Source organism: Chaetodon trifascialis, chromosome 9 (genome assembly GCF_039877785.1).
Source record: "Chaetodon trifascialis isolate fChaTrf1 chromosome 9, fChaTrf1.hap1, whole genome shotgun sequence".
NCBI classification, from domain to species: domain Eukaryota; kingdom Metazoa; phylum Chordata; class Actinopteri; order Chaetodontiformes; family Chaetodontidae; genus Chaetodon; species Chaetodon trifascialis.
Genome location: NC_092064.1, coordinates 16,402,870 through 16,421,278, shown reverse-complemented (window position 1 = coordinate 16,421,278; position 18,409 = coordinate 16,402,870). Strand labels below are relative to the sequence as shown.

General features: G+C 43.9%; 1 protein-coding gene across 2 annotated transcripts in view; it reads left to right on the top strand.

Moving 5' to 3' along the window:
- Positions 1-14,273: 14,273 nt before the first annotated feature.
- Positions 14,274-18,409, top strand: part of LOC139336209 (leucine-rich repeat and fibronectin type III domain-containing protein 1-like protein) — a 169,070-nt gene continuing 164,934 nt past the window's right edge. The window contains exon 1 of one of the 2 annotated variants that reach the window (XM_070970205.1): positions 14,274-15,568. The gene's annotated coding sequence lies outside the window, so the exon portion shown is untranslated. The remainder of the gene's footprint in view (positions 15,569-18,409) is intronic. The other variant, XM_070970204.1, reaches the window with a different exon arrangement.

Genomic DNA, 18,409 nt, shown 5'->3' with positions numbered 1-18,409 from the left:
TGTTAGCATGGCTATGTCACAAGAAGTGAGTTACAGCAGAGGTGAGTCGAGTAATTAGTAATATTTTTTCCACCCTATTGAGCATATACACGAATGTTAACTTTTGGGAAATTCACCTCAACACTGGATGAAAACACGCACCTCTAAAATATGAATATTTTTACAGTAGATAACCAGCAGCCTGTTTGGTATGCAAGTGTGTTGGATTGTCCCTCAGGATGCATTGGAGCAGGAAGTTAGGACAGATGGACAGAGGGATGGCTGTGACTTAGTAAAAGGGAGGCAATGTTATGAGAAAGAAAGCATTTATATGTGTGTGTGTGTGTGTGTGTGTGTGTGTGTGTGTGTGTGTGTGTGTGTGTGTGTGTGTGTGTGTGTGTGTGTGTGTGTGTGTGAAACACGCTTACCATGAGAATGTGAATAAATTATAGGCCTAACTGAAGAGAGTTTAAGTGCCTGTTGACTTAATATGTTTCATGGCTCAGCTAGAAAGACATTTCTTTTTTTCATTTAATTTAAGATCTGACTTGTGGAAAGTGTAGAGCAGAAACTCACAGCCGCCTTTGAATGATAATATAACAGCACCTGAATGAACAGACACACACACTCACAGTGCATCTGCAAAACAAAGTTGTTCTAACTCAGGCTAAAGAAGGACTGTGCTTTCCACAACTTTTATGCAAGTCATGCTCCACAACTTAAATGCAAGTCATGCTGATTGATCAATTACATAAGCTGGGATTCTTCACAATTCAAACCTCCTCTTACATTAATTAGGAGACCATCAAAAGGAACTGCTCTTGTTTGTAGGTGGAGAACAGAGGTTTCAAATCATTTAAGTCTAAAACAATACAAAATCCCAACAAGCCCAGTGCTACAGCCATGCATAAAGCTTTTCTTGTGCCATAATATTCAAAATCTTGCAACATCCATCCATCCATTTTCTATACTGCCTATCACTTTCAGGGTTGCGGGGGGGCTGGAGCCTATCCCAGCTGTCAATGGGCGAGAGGCGGGGTACACCCTGGACCAGCCACCAGTCGATCACAGGGCAACACACAAGACAAACAACCATTCAGACTCACACTCACTCCTAGGGGCAATTTCACAGTCACCAATTAACCTAATAAGCATGTTTTTGGTCTGTGGGAGGAAGCCGGAGTACCCAGAGAGAACCCACGCATGCACAGGAAGAACATGCAAAGTTCACGCAGAAAGGCCCGCCTAGGAATCGAACCGGCAACCTTCTTGCTGTGAGGCACGCGCACTACCTGCTGCACTACCATGCTGCCCATCTTGCAACATGATATTTAAAAACATATGGATGTAGCACTGGGGATTTTGCGATTTGCATTAATGAACCATTTAACCCAATAGCTTTGGTTGCTTTAGTGTATCCATGCCTTCATCTATTTGCCACAGCCATGACATGTCCTTGACCGAGACAAAAGATTTTTGGCCACTTGGGGGCAGCACAAGAAGCTGTACACACAATACAGAACGTGTTAGCAAACTGTTGCTGATGCACACGTCCAGCAGACATGGAGCAACATTCATTTTGAGTTGTGCTTCTGGAGTTACATCAGCCCAGTATCTGCTCTCTGCACCAGCTCCTGAGGGACACATGTGGCTCTTTAGCTGCTAAGTGCTCCTCTAGGCTCACCAGCTTGCTGCTAACTTTGTCTTCCTGTTGTTTGCTGCTGAGCAGGTAGTGTAAATTGGGTTTATCGGAGGTTTCTCACCTGCCTGATGTAGCTGGAAACAAGGCTGCAGGCCAGAAAACCCAAACAAATGAGCTGAGAGATGCTATTAGGCTCCCTAGAGCTGAAGGGAACTGCAGTGTCAGTTCCATTCAAACTCTGTGGGTTTGTTTCTATGAGCAGCTCCTTTTACATTATGACCCACGCTTAACATAAGGTTATTGATTGGTGCAGCTTTGAGTTTTACAGTATGTAAGTTTGCCTTTACGTTGTCTTATCTCTTTCTCTTTCTCTCTCAGTTGCTGTGTTGTTCTCAAATGTGTCAGGAGGGAACCTGCACAGGTCTCCATAAATATCCTGTCAGGCTTCAGACAGCTATTCCGAAAGCCCATAAAAACAGACCCAAGGGCAGGAGTCAGGAGACCCTGGTATTTCAGCGACTTCACTGATGCTCACAACATCTCAGGGAAGAACATTAATAAAACAAGATGCCCAACACTGATGTTTTTATGTACACATGGAGTGGTTTTTTTATTTCTCTGTGTTCAGTGAAAATTTTTCAGTGAGACAAAAGCACTTGTGAGTCTTAGCAGGGGACTCTGTTTTTCTTTCCAATCCATGACTTGCAAGAATTACCCATAAGAGTATTACTCTCTGTTTCACTCGTCTTGGATAGTTGTTATGTGCTGGTTTAAAGAAGGAGCAAAACCCCTCAGGAGCAACGCTGCAGCCTGTCATGGAGCTCATGTGAGAGACGGGGAGACACGAAAGCATCAGTGGATCAGAAGACAGTGTGTGTGAGCAAAAAGAGCCAGAGGGAACGAGAGGAACTGTAAACGCTAAATTTCAAAAATAGGAAATCAACATGTTTTTAAATTTGAACAGCAACAGATGGTTGACGGTGATGTGAGCCGCATCAGTGAAATTTGGAAATTTTCCCCGGTCTCATCTCTCCAAAACACATAGTTTCAGTTTCATCAGGCAAAAAAAGCCACAGCAGATTGGAGTGGACGGTCTGAGCTGTGATCCGTTCTCCAACTCCTCTCTCCATCTGCTTTTTATATTTCTCATTTTGTCACAACTTGTGTTTTTTCCCCCTCCTCCTGTAAACTGTATGTTTCTCCACTCTCCTTTTCCTGCTTCTCTCCTCCTTTCTTTCTCACCTCGCACCTCTCTTTTGGTCTCTCACTCACTTATCCTCGTACTCATTCATTCTCTCGCACACATAAGCAGACGAGGCAGCAGAGCAGTTGACGCACCAGCGAAGCATAACAGTGTAGTTAGCCTGCTTGGCATGAAACAGAACGCCTCAGCACGGAAGAGAAAAGAGCACAGCAGGGCTGAGGGCTCCGAGGAGCAGCACGGACATCTCACATACTGGTCACGTCACGAGTTCGAGTCCAGAGCATCACCTGTTCGCTGTGCATCGTTACCACTCGCAGTCTCAATCTGTTTTGTTTCCAGTCCTTACAGAGATGAGTGATAAGAGGGAACATCTACAAAATCAACTGAAGTTATTGGATATTTTTTTTTTTTAGGAACACTGAACTTGGTTTGTCCACCAATTTTGACTGAAATATCTCAACATCTGTTGGATGAATTGTGACTATTCCTATGCTCAGTCATCATTTAGCATTGTACTTTCGAGTTAATGAGCAAATATGAGCGTGCTGACAGGATAAACCATCAGTTTGCTAGCACTGTTAGCATGCTCATATTAGCATTGAGCTCAAAGTGCAGCCTCATGGAGCAGTTAGTGTGGCTGCAGACTCTTAGCCTGTTTTTACTGCAAATTAGCCTTGACAGTGACTGTTAAAATGGTTGTTAATAATTCAAACATTTTCTGCTCATCATGTTCAGCCACAGGGTTGCAGGGAGACTGGAGACTAACCCAGGATGCACTGGGCAAGACGTAGGGTACATACTGAACAGTCCGGATGTGCCCGTCAGTCATAGGGATATGACCCCATCACACTTACCTTACACCTGCAGGCAAATGAGAGTTTACACGTCTGCTTAACCTGCATGTCTTTAGACTGTGGAAGATCCAGAGGACCCTGAGAAACCAGCATACTCGCCCAGACTGAAGCATTTTTCTTTGTCTGTGCTTTGCTAATCTGATATGTGCAATTCAGTGCCTTGCTATGCGACGCCTTGCCAAGCTGTAACATGCTGTTTCATGCAAGACCCGAACGGGCCAGTGATCTGTGCTCTTTTGCTGACTTAATCTAGAGTGAAACAGGCCTACTATCCTATGCTATGCTATGCTGTACTTTACCACGCTGTGGTCTTTCATGCTGTGCTGTACAGTACCATATCATGCTGAGCTGAAATGTGATTTTCCATGTAGCGCTGCGCCACACCTTTGCTGTGCTGCACGGTCCCACGCCGTTCTCTATTGGAGAACTGAGGACGTGGCACTGCCGCAGTGCTCAGCTCCGCACACTTGAGTGATCATAACTATAAAATTCTTTAATGAGCATTTTGGAGCCAAGCCACAACCATTTGAGAGCCCTGAAAACTGTTTAACAGCAACTCTGACTCAGTGAAGCAAACACAGTGTTGGAAATATACAGTCAGCGGCAAAGTGTTGAGAGAGTTGCATAATAGCATTTCTTAGGGGAAAGGTAACAACTGTGTCCAGCTGTCATCTTCCCTGTTGAAAATGTGCAACAAAAGCAATAATTACAGTTTTTATCCCTTTCTAGCTCTCCACAAGGAGTCAACAGGAGACAGGTGAGTGCAGGAGCAAATATTATTATTATACTACTGCTATTTGACCACATGGTGAGCAGCTCTAAGTACACATATTGCAATTTACTGGAGCACCACAGACAGATGCTCAACCTCCAAATAAAACAATATGGCCAAAATGAGCCTTGACAGTGTGAGAGGCATGTTGATTGTAATGGCAAGTTGTGGAAATATAATTAATTCCTGCTCATCATTTCACTGATCATTTGTCCACCGCCTACATATCTTTATCATCACACAAACCAAAACCATATCTATCTATCTTTTTTTGTTTTGTTTAATTTGAGCTTTTCGACATTATTTAGGGTAGGCATGTTTCAATAAATGAAAGGAATTTGCCCCCCCCCCCTTTTTTTTTTGCCTTTTTTTGTCCTCCTCATATATTTGAGGAACACAGCAGAGTGCTGGTACGCTTTCACTGAATCATCACTTTCTAATTTGGGAAGCAACACATCTGCTGCTAATTAACGAGACTGATTGAATCTGGGCTTTTACAGGCACATGTGCAGGCAGACGCTCAGACACATTCACACACTCACACACCATCATTTCAGAAAGGGAATACACGCTGTGGTTGGGGGACACATTTTATGTAGCTTTGATGCTGAATATATGTATCAATGCCACGGATGTTGTGCGTTTTTACTCCCTTAGGTGTTTCCATACTGTATTCATGACAGTATAAGGGCATAAGGGTGGAAAGAGAGAGCTGCAATAATGAGCAGGATTGGGAGTGAAAAGTTTTAAAAGAATTATGTCTGATCCCAATTATTAACAGTATTGCTAATTTGCATCACCTGAGAATGCTCTAAAAGTCTGTGTTTTAATAAGCTAAATTGGCTAACAGGGACTTAGAAGTCTATGTGGCTTAATAGATATCTTATTTTTTCAGCATTAGATTAATCACCAATTACAGCTGGCTTTCAAGTACTTTCCTCAAGCAGTAATTTGCTATTGTAACATCTTGATTAGAACAACTTGAAACTCTTTCAAGTGAAACATTTGGCTAAAATGATGCCATTACTTTTTCTAATACTCTGTGAGTTTTGGTATTTGCCCTCTCACCTCCTTCAACACACTCTGCACTTCATTAGTGGTGTTACATGAACACAAACTTTCCTTCTCTAGTATATGGACTCAGTTTTGCTGCTTTGTCTCTCTCTGTCTGGTGTCTGTTCATGTCATATCTATTATATTGTATCTACGCACACACACACACACACACACACACACACACACACACACACACACACACACACACACACACACACACACACACACACACACACAGTCTGTTTTCGAGCTGAGCACTTAATCTTGACACATACACAAACACTCTGGAAGGAACATCTTAATGCACACCTTGTTATCAGGCTGAATGCTTTATCAGCTTTACCTGATGCATACCGTCTTTCACATATATCTTTAAATATATAGCTGTTGACGCACATAAACACACACACGCACAAGCTCACACACCCACACGCAAACTGGCTATCGCGCTGAGTGCTCAACACCAATACACAAGGTAAAATGTCAGTAGACTCTTCACACACATGTACACACAAGCTCCCTGAGCATCGCTCTATCTGCACAAAACCTCAAGATTAAATTCTTTATCTTAAAGTATCAAGTTTTCTTCCTCTCACATTTTTGCTCTTCACCTTCCATTTTTTTCATTTTCTTGTCTTTTTTCCCTGATCACTTCCTTTTCCCTGTTCCCTCTTTCCCTCTTGATTCTCTTTATTTTATCTACAATGGCCAAGCGAGTGTTGTGCATATCTAACATAGCAAACGAGCAGCAAGCCAAGGATCACATATGTGATGCGATTAATTATTCAAACCCCAGGTTTTACTGTACCTTTAATGGACGTTAGGGTTAAATGTCAAACTTCAATTTAGCGTTTTCTAAAGGTGATTTGTTTTGTTTTTGAATCAGAATCAGATATACTTTATTAAGACACTGTGACCTGACACATCTAACCTTTTCCTGTTTAAATTAGAGTCTTCTCTTTCCGCGTAATTTGGTATCATATATTTCATGAAATTTTCATATATGCATGAATATAATGCATGGGTAGAGCATGCTCCTAGTCATATTTACCCTATGCCAAATGATTTAAGCAGGATTCCCTCTTGGCAGAATTCAAGCCTGAACAACAACAGTATATTTTTAGTGTAACATTCGACTTTCATGTTCTACACTATTTTCATTTCCAGAAGCTGGAAGCTAGAACCTGTTCTTAGTCTTATTATCACTTTCCTCCACTCTACAGACAAAATAACCTGAGCTGAGAAGAGACTAGTCACTCACTGGCACTGTATACAGAGAAGAGTTACCTCAGCTTAATAACCTTTTTTCCAAGTACAAAGTACGGTAACATGTACATGCTAACCTGCACTGGATTGAGAGCGCAGTGACCTGTCTAAACACCCTCCAGGGATCAGAATACAGAAAAAAAAACTTGCATTGTCTCTCTCTCTCCTCCTCTCTCTGATGGTCTTTCTGCTCCTGTCACTCAGTCATGCTCTCTCTATTGACTTTTCCTCTCCTCCTTATCTTCTTCCCATCACTCTTTCCCAGCCTGAGCCCAGGGAGATAGACATTCACCAACTCTATATCTGCTTTCTCCATCGCTCCTGTCCTCTATTCGCTGATCTCCTTCTGTCTATCTCTACATCGAACTCCCACCCCTCCTCACAAAACATCTCTCCTTGCTCCTTTTTCTCAAAATCCAACATTGCTTTGGCAAAGCATTTAGTACAAGACAGAAAACTAAGAATGATAATTCAGACTGTTCCACCTAATACATATTTGTTACTATCACTGCACTCTCTCTCTCCATCTGTCTGCCTCAGCTCCGTCCCTCCCTGTAATTTCAGGGGTAATGGATGACCACGTTGTGGTGGTGTCAGGGTCTCTACCTCTCTCCCTGCCACTGCACTCCCCCTCCATCTCCCTCTCTGCATCAGTGTGGTGATAGAAGGCCATGATTTGGCAGTCTTTCTCTCTCTTTCTCTCTGTCAGTCTATGATGCTCTGTCCCACTTTGTCCTTCTCTCTCTCTCTCTCTCTCTCTCTCTCTCTCTCTCTCTCTCTCTCCCCCCCCCCCCCCCTCTAATAGATGGCCATGGTGGGGAGGATGTGTCAGGAGAGGCATTCGTGTTGGCTCCATTAAACTGTAACCTTGCTACTCTGAAGGACAATGCTGTAACATCTCTGTTCCTCTTTCCCTCACTCTGTTTCTCTCGTGGAAATAAACAGGTGTCCTGAGAGCTGGTTTTATTTTCTCGCTACATTACAGATTTTAGAACTGGAAAATGTCACTTACTCGTTAAAGGATAATTATATCACTTCACTAATTACTTAACATCAGAAACAATTAATTATACTGCTTGTCCCCAAAGTATACCCATCCATATGTTACAGTCTCTATATCTAACACCTGAAAAAGGAAAAGAAAAAGAGGCATTGTGTATTAAAAAGCAGCAAGCCTATGGTTTGAAGGTATTTACTGATCATCAGGTGTCAACAAAGCACCTAGCTTAGCACTCAAGAAGTCTGGTCATCCTCACAGCAAAGCAGCAGGGGTCAAACGTAACCTGGCTAATTTCTGAATGTAGGTTTACCAGGGAGAAGGTAGCCAGTGAATGACACAACATATAAATGAGACGATTTTGGATTTGCTGAAAGGTACTTTCTCTTCTTTTGTTGGAGGGTAGCTGCTTTCCCCAACCTACATCCCCTCTGTCAAGCCACCACAATGTCTGCACAGGCAAAGAAGCATGTCTGCAGCGTGCCTCTTTCACACAATGTGTTCAGGCACAGGACTACAGCGCAGGTCACCTGCAGTTTGACAGTGCATACAATGGAAGAAAACAGACTTGTTATTATGAAAAAACAAAAGCACATTGCTGTTGATCAGTAATGCAATATTTCCCTGCACTGTCCACAAAATTCCATTAATGAAACAAAACTGCCATTCAAATGCATCCGGCCATCTTTGCTGGTGCGACTGAGCTGGTGAAGCTCAAACCTCCACGAAACCCCGTGAGACCAAATATCATTCTGTAATTCACAGACTGGAGGTGGGGTGGTTCTCCTGTGGGTGGCTGCTATTCTATTTTGGCTATAGCTTCCTCCCAATTTGGTCTGACCTAAATTTGGTCTGCACCGCTGGTGAACGGGCTGGGTGAAGTGGAAGGTCAATCCAACATACTTTTATTTCTTCATAAACCCAGGTGGTGCTTCAAATGTGGAAGCTCATGGATGTTGTCTCAGTCATTTGTTTGCTGCCTTTGTTCTCTACTTCACTGATATGAGACCTGTTTCATGCAAGATACGGGGGTGGGGGGGTGGGGGGGTGGGGGGGTGAGACATTGATGAGGTGAGGAAAAAAAAAAAAAAACAATCAGGCTATACCATCCATCAGCGCTGTTTCAAAACAGAAGGAGCTGGTGAAACAGTCTTCGAATGAGATTGAAGTGAAATGATATTTGTTTTGATTGTGCTGGCTCAAATTTTATTCCGCCAAGAAAGAGAGACAGAAAAACTGAATTCTTGTAAAGCAAAATATTCCCCAGACTTGCTTGAGTGTTGCCAAGGCTGACTGATTGACACTGGTAGTCTATCTAAAATTGAATTTCAGAAAATAAACAGATTTTTTATGGACACTGAACATTTAGATTTAGACCTTTTGCTCTGAGAGAAATGCTCTGAGAGCCCATTCATTTCATCTATTCTGCACTTACTGGTTGATTTCTCTTTATTAACCAGAGTAACCTCTGTTTTAAATCCATGCTGTAAATATAAAGTGGAATGCGTTGTGCCATGAATAAGATTAATATATCTCCTTGGAAAATAATAAAGATAAGTGTGTACTTCATCAGCAAAGTCAATGAGCAGCTTCTGGACCAATACTCACCTCTAATCCTCTCTGTGAAACAGGCTTCTCAATCAAACAGTTACCTGCAGCATTAACTGATCAATGCCAATCAATTATTTGACTGAGCAACAGATCAGCTGTCAGCCTGAGGGTCTGATCTCATGATCAGCTGATTGATTGCTTCATTGATTGGTTGGGCCAGTGTTGAGCTGACAAGGGCAGAGAGGCTGCGGGAAGGGGATGTGTCTGATTGTGTGTATGTGCCCGGCAGACAGACACACAGGCGCTGAGATTAACCCGAGTTCAGGCTGTACAGCTTCTGCATATGATGATTAGAAAAAAGTGTCAATCTTCACATCAGCTGTTTCCAAAAGCTGGATATGACAATAAAAGACACATGGGACCCCCCGCCAGTGGGGCAGACTCGGGCTGCAAGAGGGAAAAAAAGAAAAAGAGTTTTAAACCCTGATTGAGATTAAAATAGTTTCATTATGTGGTGTGAAGTGTTACAACTACACCTCATAATTAAAATGCACAGGGGACTATTAACTATCTAACCATTCAGAGGCACGCAGAAGCCATGGAAGGGCACCCCAGAGGGCACTTTATCGCGTTGTATCTTCCACGGGGACATCCAACCCGGCACTTGTCTACCAGCGCCTCTGACACACCGATAACAACTGTGCAACCACAAGGACCAAAAGCCTGCTGCGCCACTTGGAAGCGAAGGAGTAGATGCCAGCGTCAACATGTTCAGACACCTGGCAGTGCACACCTTGTCAAATGGAACTTCTGGTGTCATTAATAATGTACAGTAAGAGATGTCTCCTCTACGAATGAATATGTGAAGTGTTAAGGTTTACGGCTTTGAACTTCCAAACTTCCTGTAAGAGTTCACTTAAACCAGATTTCTGCCAATAAAAAACAGTTTCATTGATAACAGGATTAGGCCTGCCATGAGTCAGACGTAGCATTTCAAATTAAATTAAAAAACACCATTTGAATGATTGGACAAACCAATTAAAACAACTTTCATCGGGTGGATTAGCAGATCTAACAGGTAATGCGGGTAACGTGGAAATGATTTCTTATTTCTGGCAACCATGTTGTCCCTTGAGACCAGCAGCGATTAACCGCACACATATTACTCGAGCTTTGCTTTTACTTGAAGCTTTCTCCAGCGGTGCTCAGACAACAACACAAACAGAATTCCTGCGTGGCTCAGTTTGTCCGACACGGCAAATCCACGTATGGTCCTTCCTTCTGTCTTTCTCATGTCATGTTCTTCTTCTCTGTTTGAATTTTCACAATTTCTTCATTTCTACAATTCATTTCAATGCCCTGTTTCGAAATCACTCATCCGCTTTAGTGCACTTTGTACCTTTCAGCTGTCCTCTACTCATGCCTCCTCTCCATATTTGGCGACTTGGGGAGGAGGGGGAAAAAAAAAAACTGTGGCTTACCGGGCTGAGTGACACGCACTGCGCACACACGCGTGCCTGACTTATCGTCAACTATCCTCTGATGTTGATCCACAAAGAGAGCAGTCACGCAGAGACTGATGATAAGAAACAAACTGTGGAGGGTTCGGGAGCGTGGCAGGCAGGGGGGAGAGAGGCGATGACGAGTGTCGAGGAAATACACGGACGTCACATAAGTGCGCGTGCATGTGTGTGCGTGAGAGAGCAAGAGAGTTAGAGTGAGAGAGATCAGCGCATGTTGAGAAGAGCTTTTGGCTTCTCTCTCTGAGGATAAAGCTTGTTCCGGCCTTGTGCTGCTGAATCCCGCTGCAGCACTGTCCATGGTGCTGAATCGGCTGGAGGGTCTTCCGTCTCTCTTTATCTCTCTCCCTCCCTCCCTCCCTCACTAACATTTTCTCTCCCTCTCTGTCTTTATCTTTTGTGCCCTCTCATTGTCTTCTGTGTCTCTCCCTCTAAACTTCACAGACTCTGCCTTGTTATGAAACGCAGCCTGTTGCCACAGCAGTGTCAACATGCAGAGTGCTGAAATGACAGTGACCAAACTTCACGACAAAGCAGCAGCAAAACACTCAGTGAACACACATTATGAGATACGAAAATTAGCAAATGAGAAAACAGCGAGAAGGAAAAGGAATTCAGTGTTGTTGCAGTCTTTGTGTCTGTGTTCGCACTGCTATTGGTTCAGTCTATTGACATTCAGGGCTGCACAGACTGCCCTCCACAGAAACATGACAGCATTGGTCATTTATTCAAATGTATAAAGTAAAACATGTTTTGCAAGTGCCCCACTCCCTGCACAAGCACCTCTTGGGGCCTCTTGCGAACCCCTCTGTGTGTTGTTTGCTGGAAACAAAGGCAGAAGCAGCTATTAGACCAGCACACAGCCTTTTAAGGAGGAGGCCATGGGTGGAGGGTCACACATGGGACCATGACCGTGAGTTTTCTCTAATCTTAATTAAGCAGTTTTATGCCCTTAACCTAGCCAACCATGACCGGCCCGGATTAGAAAAGGTTCACATGGGTTGTTTTGGAAGCAGTAACAAAGGAGCTATTATATTATTTAGTTTGAAAGATATTATTAACTACATTTTATTATTTTCATGAATCTGTTTGTTATTGTTCTGTTGAACTGAATAAGACTTTAGTCTATAAAATATCAGATAATCAGGAAAAAATACACAATGAGATTTCCCAGAAGCCCTTGGTGACATCCTCAAACTGCTGGTTTTGTCCAACCAACAGTCCAATACCAATTAAAAAAAAAACAACAACAAAAAAAAACCAAACAAACAGATAAATGTCTTCAGATCCTCAAATATCAACTTTGCTGGTGATTAACTGTCTGTCAACAGACTAATGGCTTAACTGATTATTCCATCAATAGCAACATTCTCTTTGACTCCCAGGATGTATTTTTATGTTTGTTTGTTTGTTTTTTAAGTAGATATCGACTGGAATTAGAGTAAGCAAACATCTTTGACTCTTGCATGCCGAGTGCCCGCTCACCTTTTCTTGGGAGCAGTGTGATCACAGCCTGTCCTCCAGTTCTGCGTTCACAGAGTCTGTATTTTTTCAACATTTTCCTTCGGGGGTTATTAGTCACACTGGTCTGGTAGTCTGCCATCATGCACTACCTACTGCCTACTATCTATTTAGGGATGAATGTGTTCCAGTTTGCGTCAGGATTGTGTTTTTCTCTCCATGTTTGTGTTTGTCTTTGTTAGAATTCAGTGTGAACAGATGCTGTAAAAGGGCTGGCTTAACTCGAGGACCCTGCTTTAGTGTTTCAGGGCTCTTGTACAGTGGTGCGAAGTAAAGGCGGTGCTTTCTCAGTGATTTGTGGAATTTGTTAACGGTCGTGTTTGAATGTTGAGCAAATTATGGCCTGTATGTAGAGTCAGAGAGGGCATTTCTGACTGCCATGACCTAATATGTGGGTGAAAATTTTGTTTGGTTCTCACTCACTCACTCACTCACTCACACACACACACACACACACACACACACACACACACACACACACACACACACACACACACACACACACACACATTTTCAATGCAAATTAGCTTTTTATAACATTATGAAGCTCTGACAACACAACTGGACAAGATCATTTAGGTCAGTAACTATTTTTCATTTGAGGATCTCAAAATGAGGATATTTCATTTCTCCCTGGGGACACCCAGTCTAATTAAAACATTGTCACTGTGGATAGGAAGCAACAGAAACAAGACTTTGACCCAGTTCCTTGTTGTGACCAACAGTTTGATAGATGTCATGAAGTAAAATGTCAGAGTCTGAAATTTCCTGTCCCATCTGATCTCTGCCCACTCTCTTAATCTGTTTGTCTGGTTATTTCTGCCTTCCTCTGTTATCCTCTTTATCTCTTTATTATCCCCTGCCCTCTTGGCCCCACCACCACCACAACAACAATCACATCCTGGAACTATTTTGTGTTCTGCCAGCAGTGCACCTTTATCCCATCTCTTGCTAATCAGATGATTGTCGAACACTTGCACATAATAATCCATGAAATCCTGCAGAATCTGTAAAGTGAGCATACTAATCGGCCTCCTGCATCAGCTGCTCCACCAGTTTCTCATGGCAGCATTCATCGCTTCAGCTACCCAATCAAGTCAAAGAGGAAATCACAGAACGCTGCATCAGCATCAGTGTCACAGTCAAATGTCACAGTCTTTTCATACTGTTTACTGTTAATGTTAATCATCAATTGGGAGAACCCGACCACTCATCTCCACCCTCTAGTGGTCATTACAAGTGTGGATTACAGCAGGAAATTGATGACATTCTGTGGGTGTTATTGAGCCCTCTCATGATCATTGTCTATCCTAATTTTTAAAGGAATAATTCAACATGAAAATGATACCACTCATATCTGTCCATTAAATATCAGTGCAGCGGATTATCAAAGACTGGCAGCTAATCTGTCTCTGTACCACATCCTGTGCCAACATCTGTAAAACTCATCAAGGAAAACGTCCTATTGTTTGTTTAACCCGCACAAAAATGTCTGGGATTATGCGCGAAAAAGCATTAAAAACATCAAACTTTAGCTTTAAAAGAAGGGATGTTGGCAACCAGGAGTTCATTTTGAAAGAAGCAGGCTGTAATGTGTGTTTAGAGGCATATTTACATCACTGGAGTAAGAATAGACTTTTCTGGCTGATATTAAATTGTTTATGGGGGAAAAAAATGTGTTGCATTCCAGCACATGCAGAGAGTTGTTTTAAAAGGAAATGGTCACTTGTATGTGCATTATCATCGCCTGAAAAACTCCTAATACATAATAACACAATCATAAAGCGGAACGACTTTATTTTTAGCCACGGATGCACTTGCATGCCCACGACCCCCTTGGGGTCCCCGTCCCTCACTTTGAGAACCTCTGGCCGTGTTGCCGTCTCTTGCGACTCTTGACAGACCCAAACTACATCAGCTACTTCAAACGCCCCGGCGATGCCATCACGCACAGTCGTCATAACGTCTCCATCCGTTATTACCAGCTTGTAACCCCGGAGCAGAGACTTGTCCATAGGCAGAGCTGGACACGGACACAGAGGGAAGGAGGCAGACAGAGGAGGAACTGGTAGGCGGATCGCCTCCCGGGACAAACCGCCGCACAGTGTGAAAGTAACTGCAGGAGGGGACGGAGATGCTCACCGTGCCGGATCAGAGCGCATTTTAACGACTGAGGGGAAAGGACGGGGTTTGAGACTGCTTTCATAGCCGGATTTACCACCCCTTTCTCTGTCTGAAGCGCGTGTTTTTCTGCCATCCACCGGGCAGCACGCACTGCTGTCCGGTGTCTCTCCTTGGAGAGAAGAGAGAGGTCAAGACAAAGTCACTTCTGTGGCTGAACGGGGGGGACGACCATTTAAGCACGCTCCTCTGATTCTGCAGTTTCTTTTCTGACCGTTTGTTCTCTCATTATTCAATTTCTTACCTGACGCGGATAACCACCTCCCGACCGAACAAGCAGAGGGGATTATTATTCTACAAGCAAGTGCAGACACGATGCAAATGAGCTGTGAATGAGTGAAATGTGATGTGGGGTGCAGGAATGACAGCTGCTGAACGGGGGAGCAAAGAGCACCTATAGGGGAGTTTACGTGGAGACCGGCTGAGTAGCCTAAAACCGATGACCGTGGCCGCTTCCACCGAGTGCTGAGACGCTTTCCTCACTCTCCCTGCCCGTTGCTGTTCCTCCACTCTTTAACTGGACACTGGATTCCGACATTAAGCCCCGGCGGCTGGGTTTCTTCCTTTGAATGACCGATTAACGGAGTCTTGACGGAAACACGGGGAGCTCATGTGGAGACCAGATGAGTGCGCAACGCGGCGGTGCGCCGGTTTAACGGCGTTTTTCCACGCTCACAGTTCTGTCCCAGTGGGTCAGCGGCGGACACCGGATTGCTGTAGGTTATAGGCTGCCACCGGTCGAGTACCCGCACCGGGCTTTCCGTGCAAACTCAACGGGAACTACACTGAAACGCCTCGCGTGCCCAACCACCACTCCAGGAGCCCCGCTCCGCGGCCAGCCTTGCGCGGTGCAACACCAGAACCCCCTCCCCCCCCCCAAAAAAGTGGATATGATATCTTATTTGGTTTGAAAATTTGTCTGACCGGGAGGAGGATTATTTAACATATCCTTTGAAAAGGGTGGAGGAGATAAGCGGAGGAGAAATAGCCTGTACCTAAGAGGAGGAGGAGAAGGAGACGCGCAGGTATGTGCATCTTTGGCTTCAGGTCTCTTTACCTACTTTTCTCATCTGTCCGAGTATCGCACATTTACCTCCCTGCTCTCCACCCTCCGACACCTTCTGCTCTCCGGCGCTCATTTGTGCCGCAATGTTTCTGAGCGGCTGATATGTAATTTTAGAGGAGCCGATTTGAGTACACACACACACACACACACACACACACACACACACACACACACACACACACACACACACACACACACACACACACAAAGAGAGAGAGAGAGAGAGAGAGAGAGAGAGAGAGAGAGAGAGAGAGAGAGAGAAGGCAGATGGGGAGATAATGGCGCTGGTGTTTTCTCTCCCATACGATTTAGAGATGGTGATATCCTCTCTCTAGATTAAGGCCAGGAGGGATGGGGATAGATGCTGAAGGTATAAAGCATGGGAGGAGTGTAGAAATAGATGAGGAGATGAGATGGGGCGAGATTTGAACAGAGATGGGATAAAATAGCAGGTGGATAAAACAGCATGGGAGGAGAGGAGGCAAAGGTAGAGTCTTGAGAGTTTGGAGGAGAAGGGGTGATGAGGGAAGGGTGGATATAAAGGGAAAACTGGAGGGAGGAGGAGAAGAATGCAATTGATTAAGTTAAAGGGGAGCAGGCTGGCGAGGAGAGCAGGACCAAGGGAGCACAGACAGGGGGAGAAGTGAGACTTAAAGGGAGTTGTTCGGGGAAGAGGGCAGCAGAGAAGGAGAGGAGATGGCCTGGGTGATAGGAGAAAGGTGCTCAGGGGAGAAGCGGGAGGAGAGGGGATAATGGCAGGTGAGAGGGAGGACTGCTTGAGTCGAGAAAATAGGAGAGGACAGGATAAGGTAACAGAACGAAGTAAATTGGGAGGGCAGCAGTCGGGAGGGGAAACGGCCGAGAAGATATAGGAGAGGAATTAGAAAAGATAGAGAGAGCAGGTGTTGCAGCTGGCATTGAAACGATCCTTTAAGAAAGCTCTAACAATAGCATGCTGGAGGCTATAGAATACTCTAACGGCGCTATGCTGTAGCCACTGTATGGTATTATCCAATGGATTGCTGCGTAATGGTCATTGCTGCACCATGGAGACAGAAAGAGAGACACGCACAGAGAGAGAGAGAGAGAGAGAGAGAGAGAGAGAGAGAGAGAGAGAGAGAGAGGGAACCACAAAAAACTACACACAGCTAACTATTTAGTTTGCCGTGTCAGCTCATCAGCTCCTCTTTACCTGGCGAATTTCCTTGTGCTTAACTGCCCCATTTGCATTTTGATGGGGTTTTGCAATGTCTCTAAGCCACCATAAAACACATGTAAACACACATGCAAGATTAAATGAGGTCTCGAGGAAGCCGGTGGCTGGCTTTCCTGTTTCCAGCCTCCAAACGTGTATACCTGTGGCTTAGCCGAAGCCTTGTGTCGATATTTCAATCCTTCTTGCCTACATTTGCTCATTCTTTCTTGCTTGTATTGATGCATCATGTTTGAGTGTGGCTTGAAACACTGTTTAGCCAGAGTCTTGAAAGATTTTCATTTTTATAGTGAGATATTGATGCAGTTCAGATCACAATTGCAATGTATGCAATCTGCAATGGGGAAATGCTGGAAGTCAATGGAATGCATGTATCCTTGACCATGACCCCTGTGCACAAAGACTGCAACTCAAATACAGACAGAAGACTTGATGAAGATTGAGTTTGGAGCCTCAAACGTGGCCAAAGATGACTGCATGCTAAATTTTTCTCCAAGAATGCTGTAATGAACCATGCCTTGTCACAGCGAGCATGCCAAAGTGTGCACAGTGGTCTGAGTTATACCTCACATTCTGGTCGAGCTCTTATTGGATTTGCACCTCTCATGCATCTTCATATCCCACTACACATGAATAAACAGAGTATTCTCACAGTGCCATGGAAACTGAGTTGGATAAAGTGTCTCAGGGGGGCAGTGTTAGGTCCAGCTATTTTAGTGTGTTTGTACGAACATATGAGGCATTCACATGATTCAACTCAGAAACAGAATCCGAAGAATATTTTAATATATCTGTGCATATATTTATATTAAATGAATGTAGATTAACAAAGATGTTATATCTCTGATATGTGCAAAAAACTGGTGGAAAAATGATATATTGTGGTTCAGGCTATGCGCTGGTTGGTTGCAGTAACTTCCTGGAGCCTCAGCTTGTCATGGTATTGACAAGGCTGCAGGAAGTTTCTGCGTCCAGGGAGAATAGTCCAGCACATAATCCCTGTAAAACCACAATATGTTGTTCTTACTCTTTAGTTTTTACTGTTTCCACTTGTTTCCAGTCTTTATGCCAAGCTAAGCAAACCAGCTTCTGGCTCCAGCTACTGTATTGACGATGTGAGTGGTAACTTTCGTTTCATCTAACTCTTCGCAAGAAAGCCAATGAGCACATTTCTCACTTTTAAACATCATATGGTATAATGGATCAAGTAAGCACAGACTGGATTGGAAGACTCACCGATACTGTACAATCATTTCTCAGTTGAGTGCAGGAAAGGCAGAAATTTGTGTGCTGTGGGGAAGGCCAAGAGAGTCAATTGACCCTGATTTCCAGTATGAAAACAGGCGTGAAAGTGGCGAAGTCATGATTCACTTACTGGGATTTCGGCTGAAGGTTTCAGAAAAACATACCAAAGGGAGAACCAGTGCCAGAGAGTGTGGGAAAGCTGCCGTCAAGCCTTCTGATTATTTTGAACAGGGCAGTCATAAGCACATATACTGCTGTCCTATCACTCAGTTGACAGATTTTTAAATGATTGGGTTCTTTTCGCCCTCCTAATTGAGTGCAGCAGAGGTTGGAGATTGATGG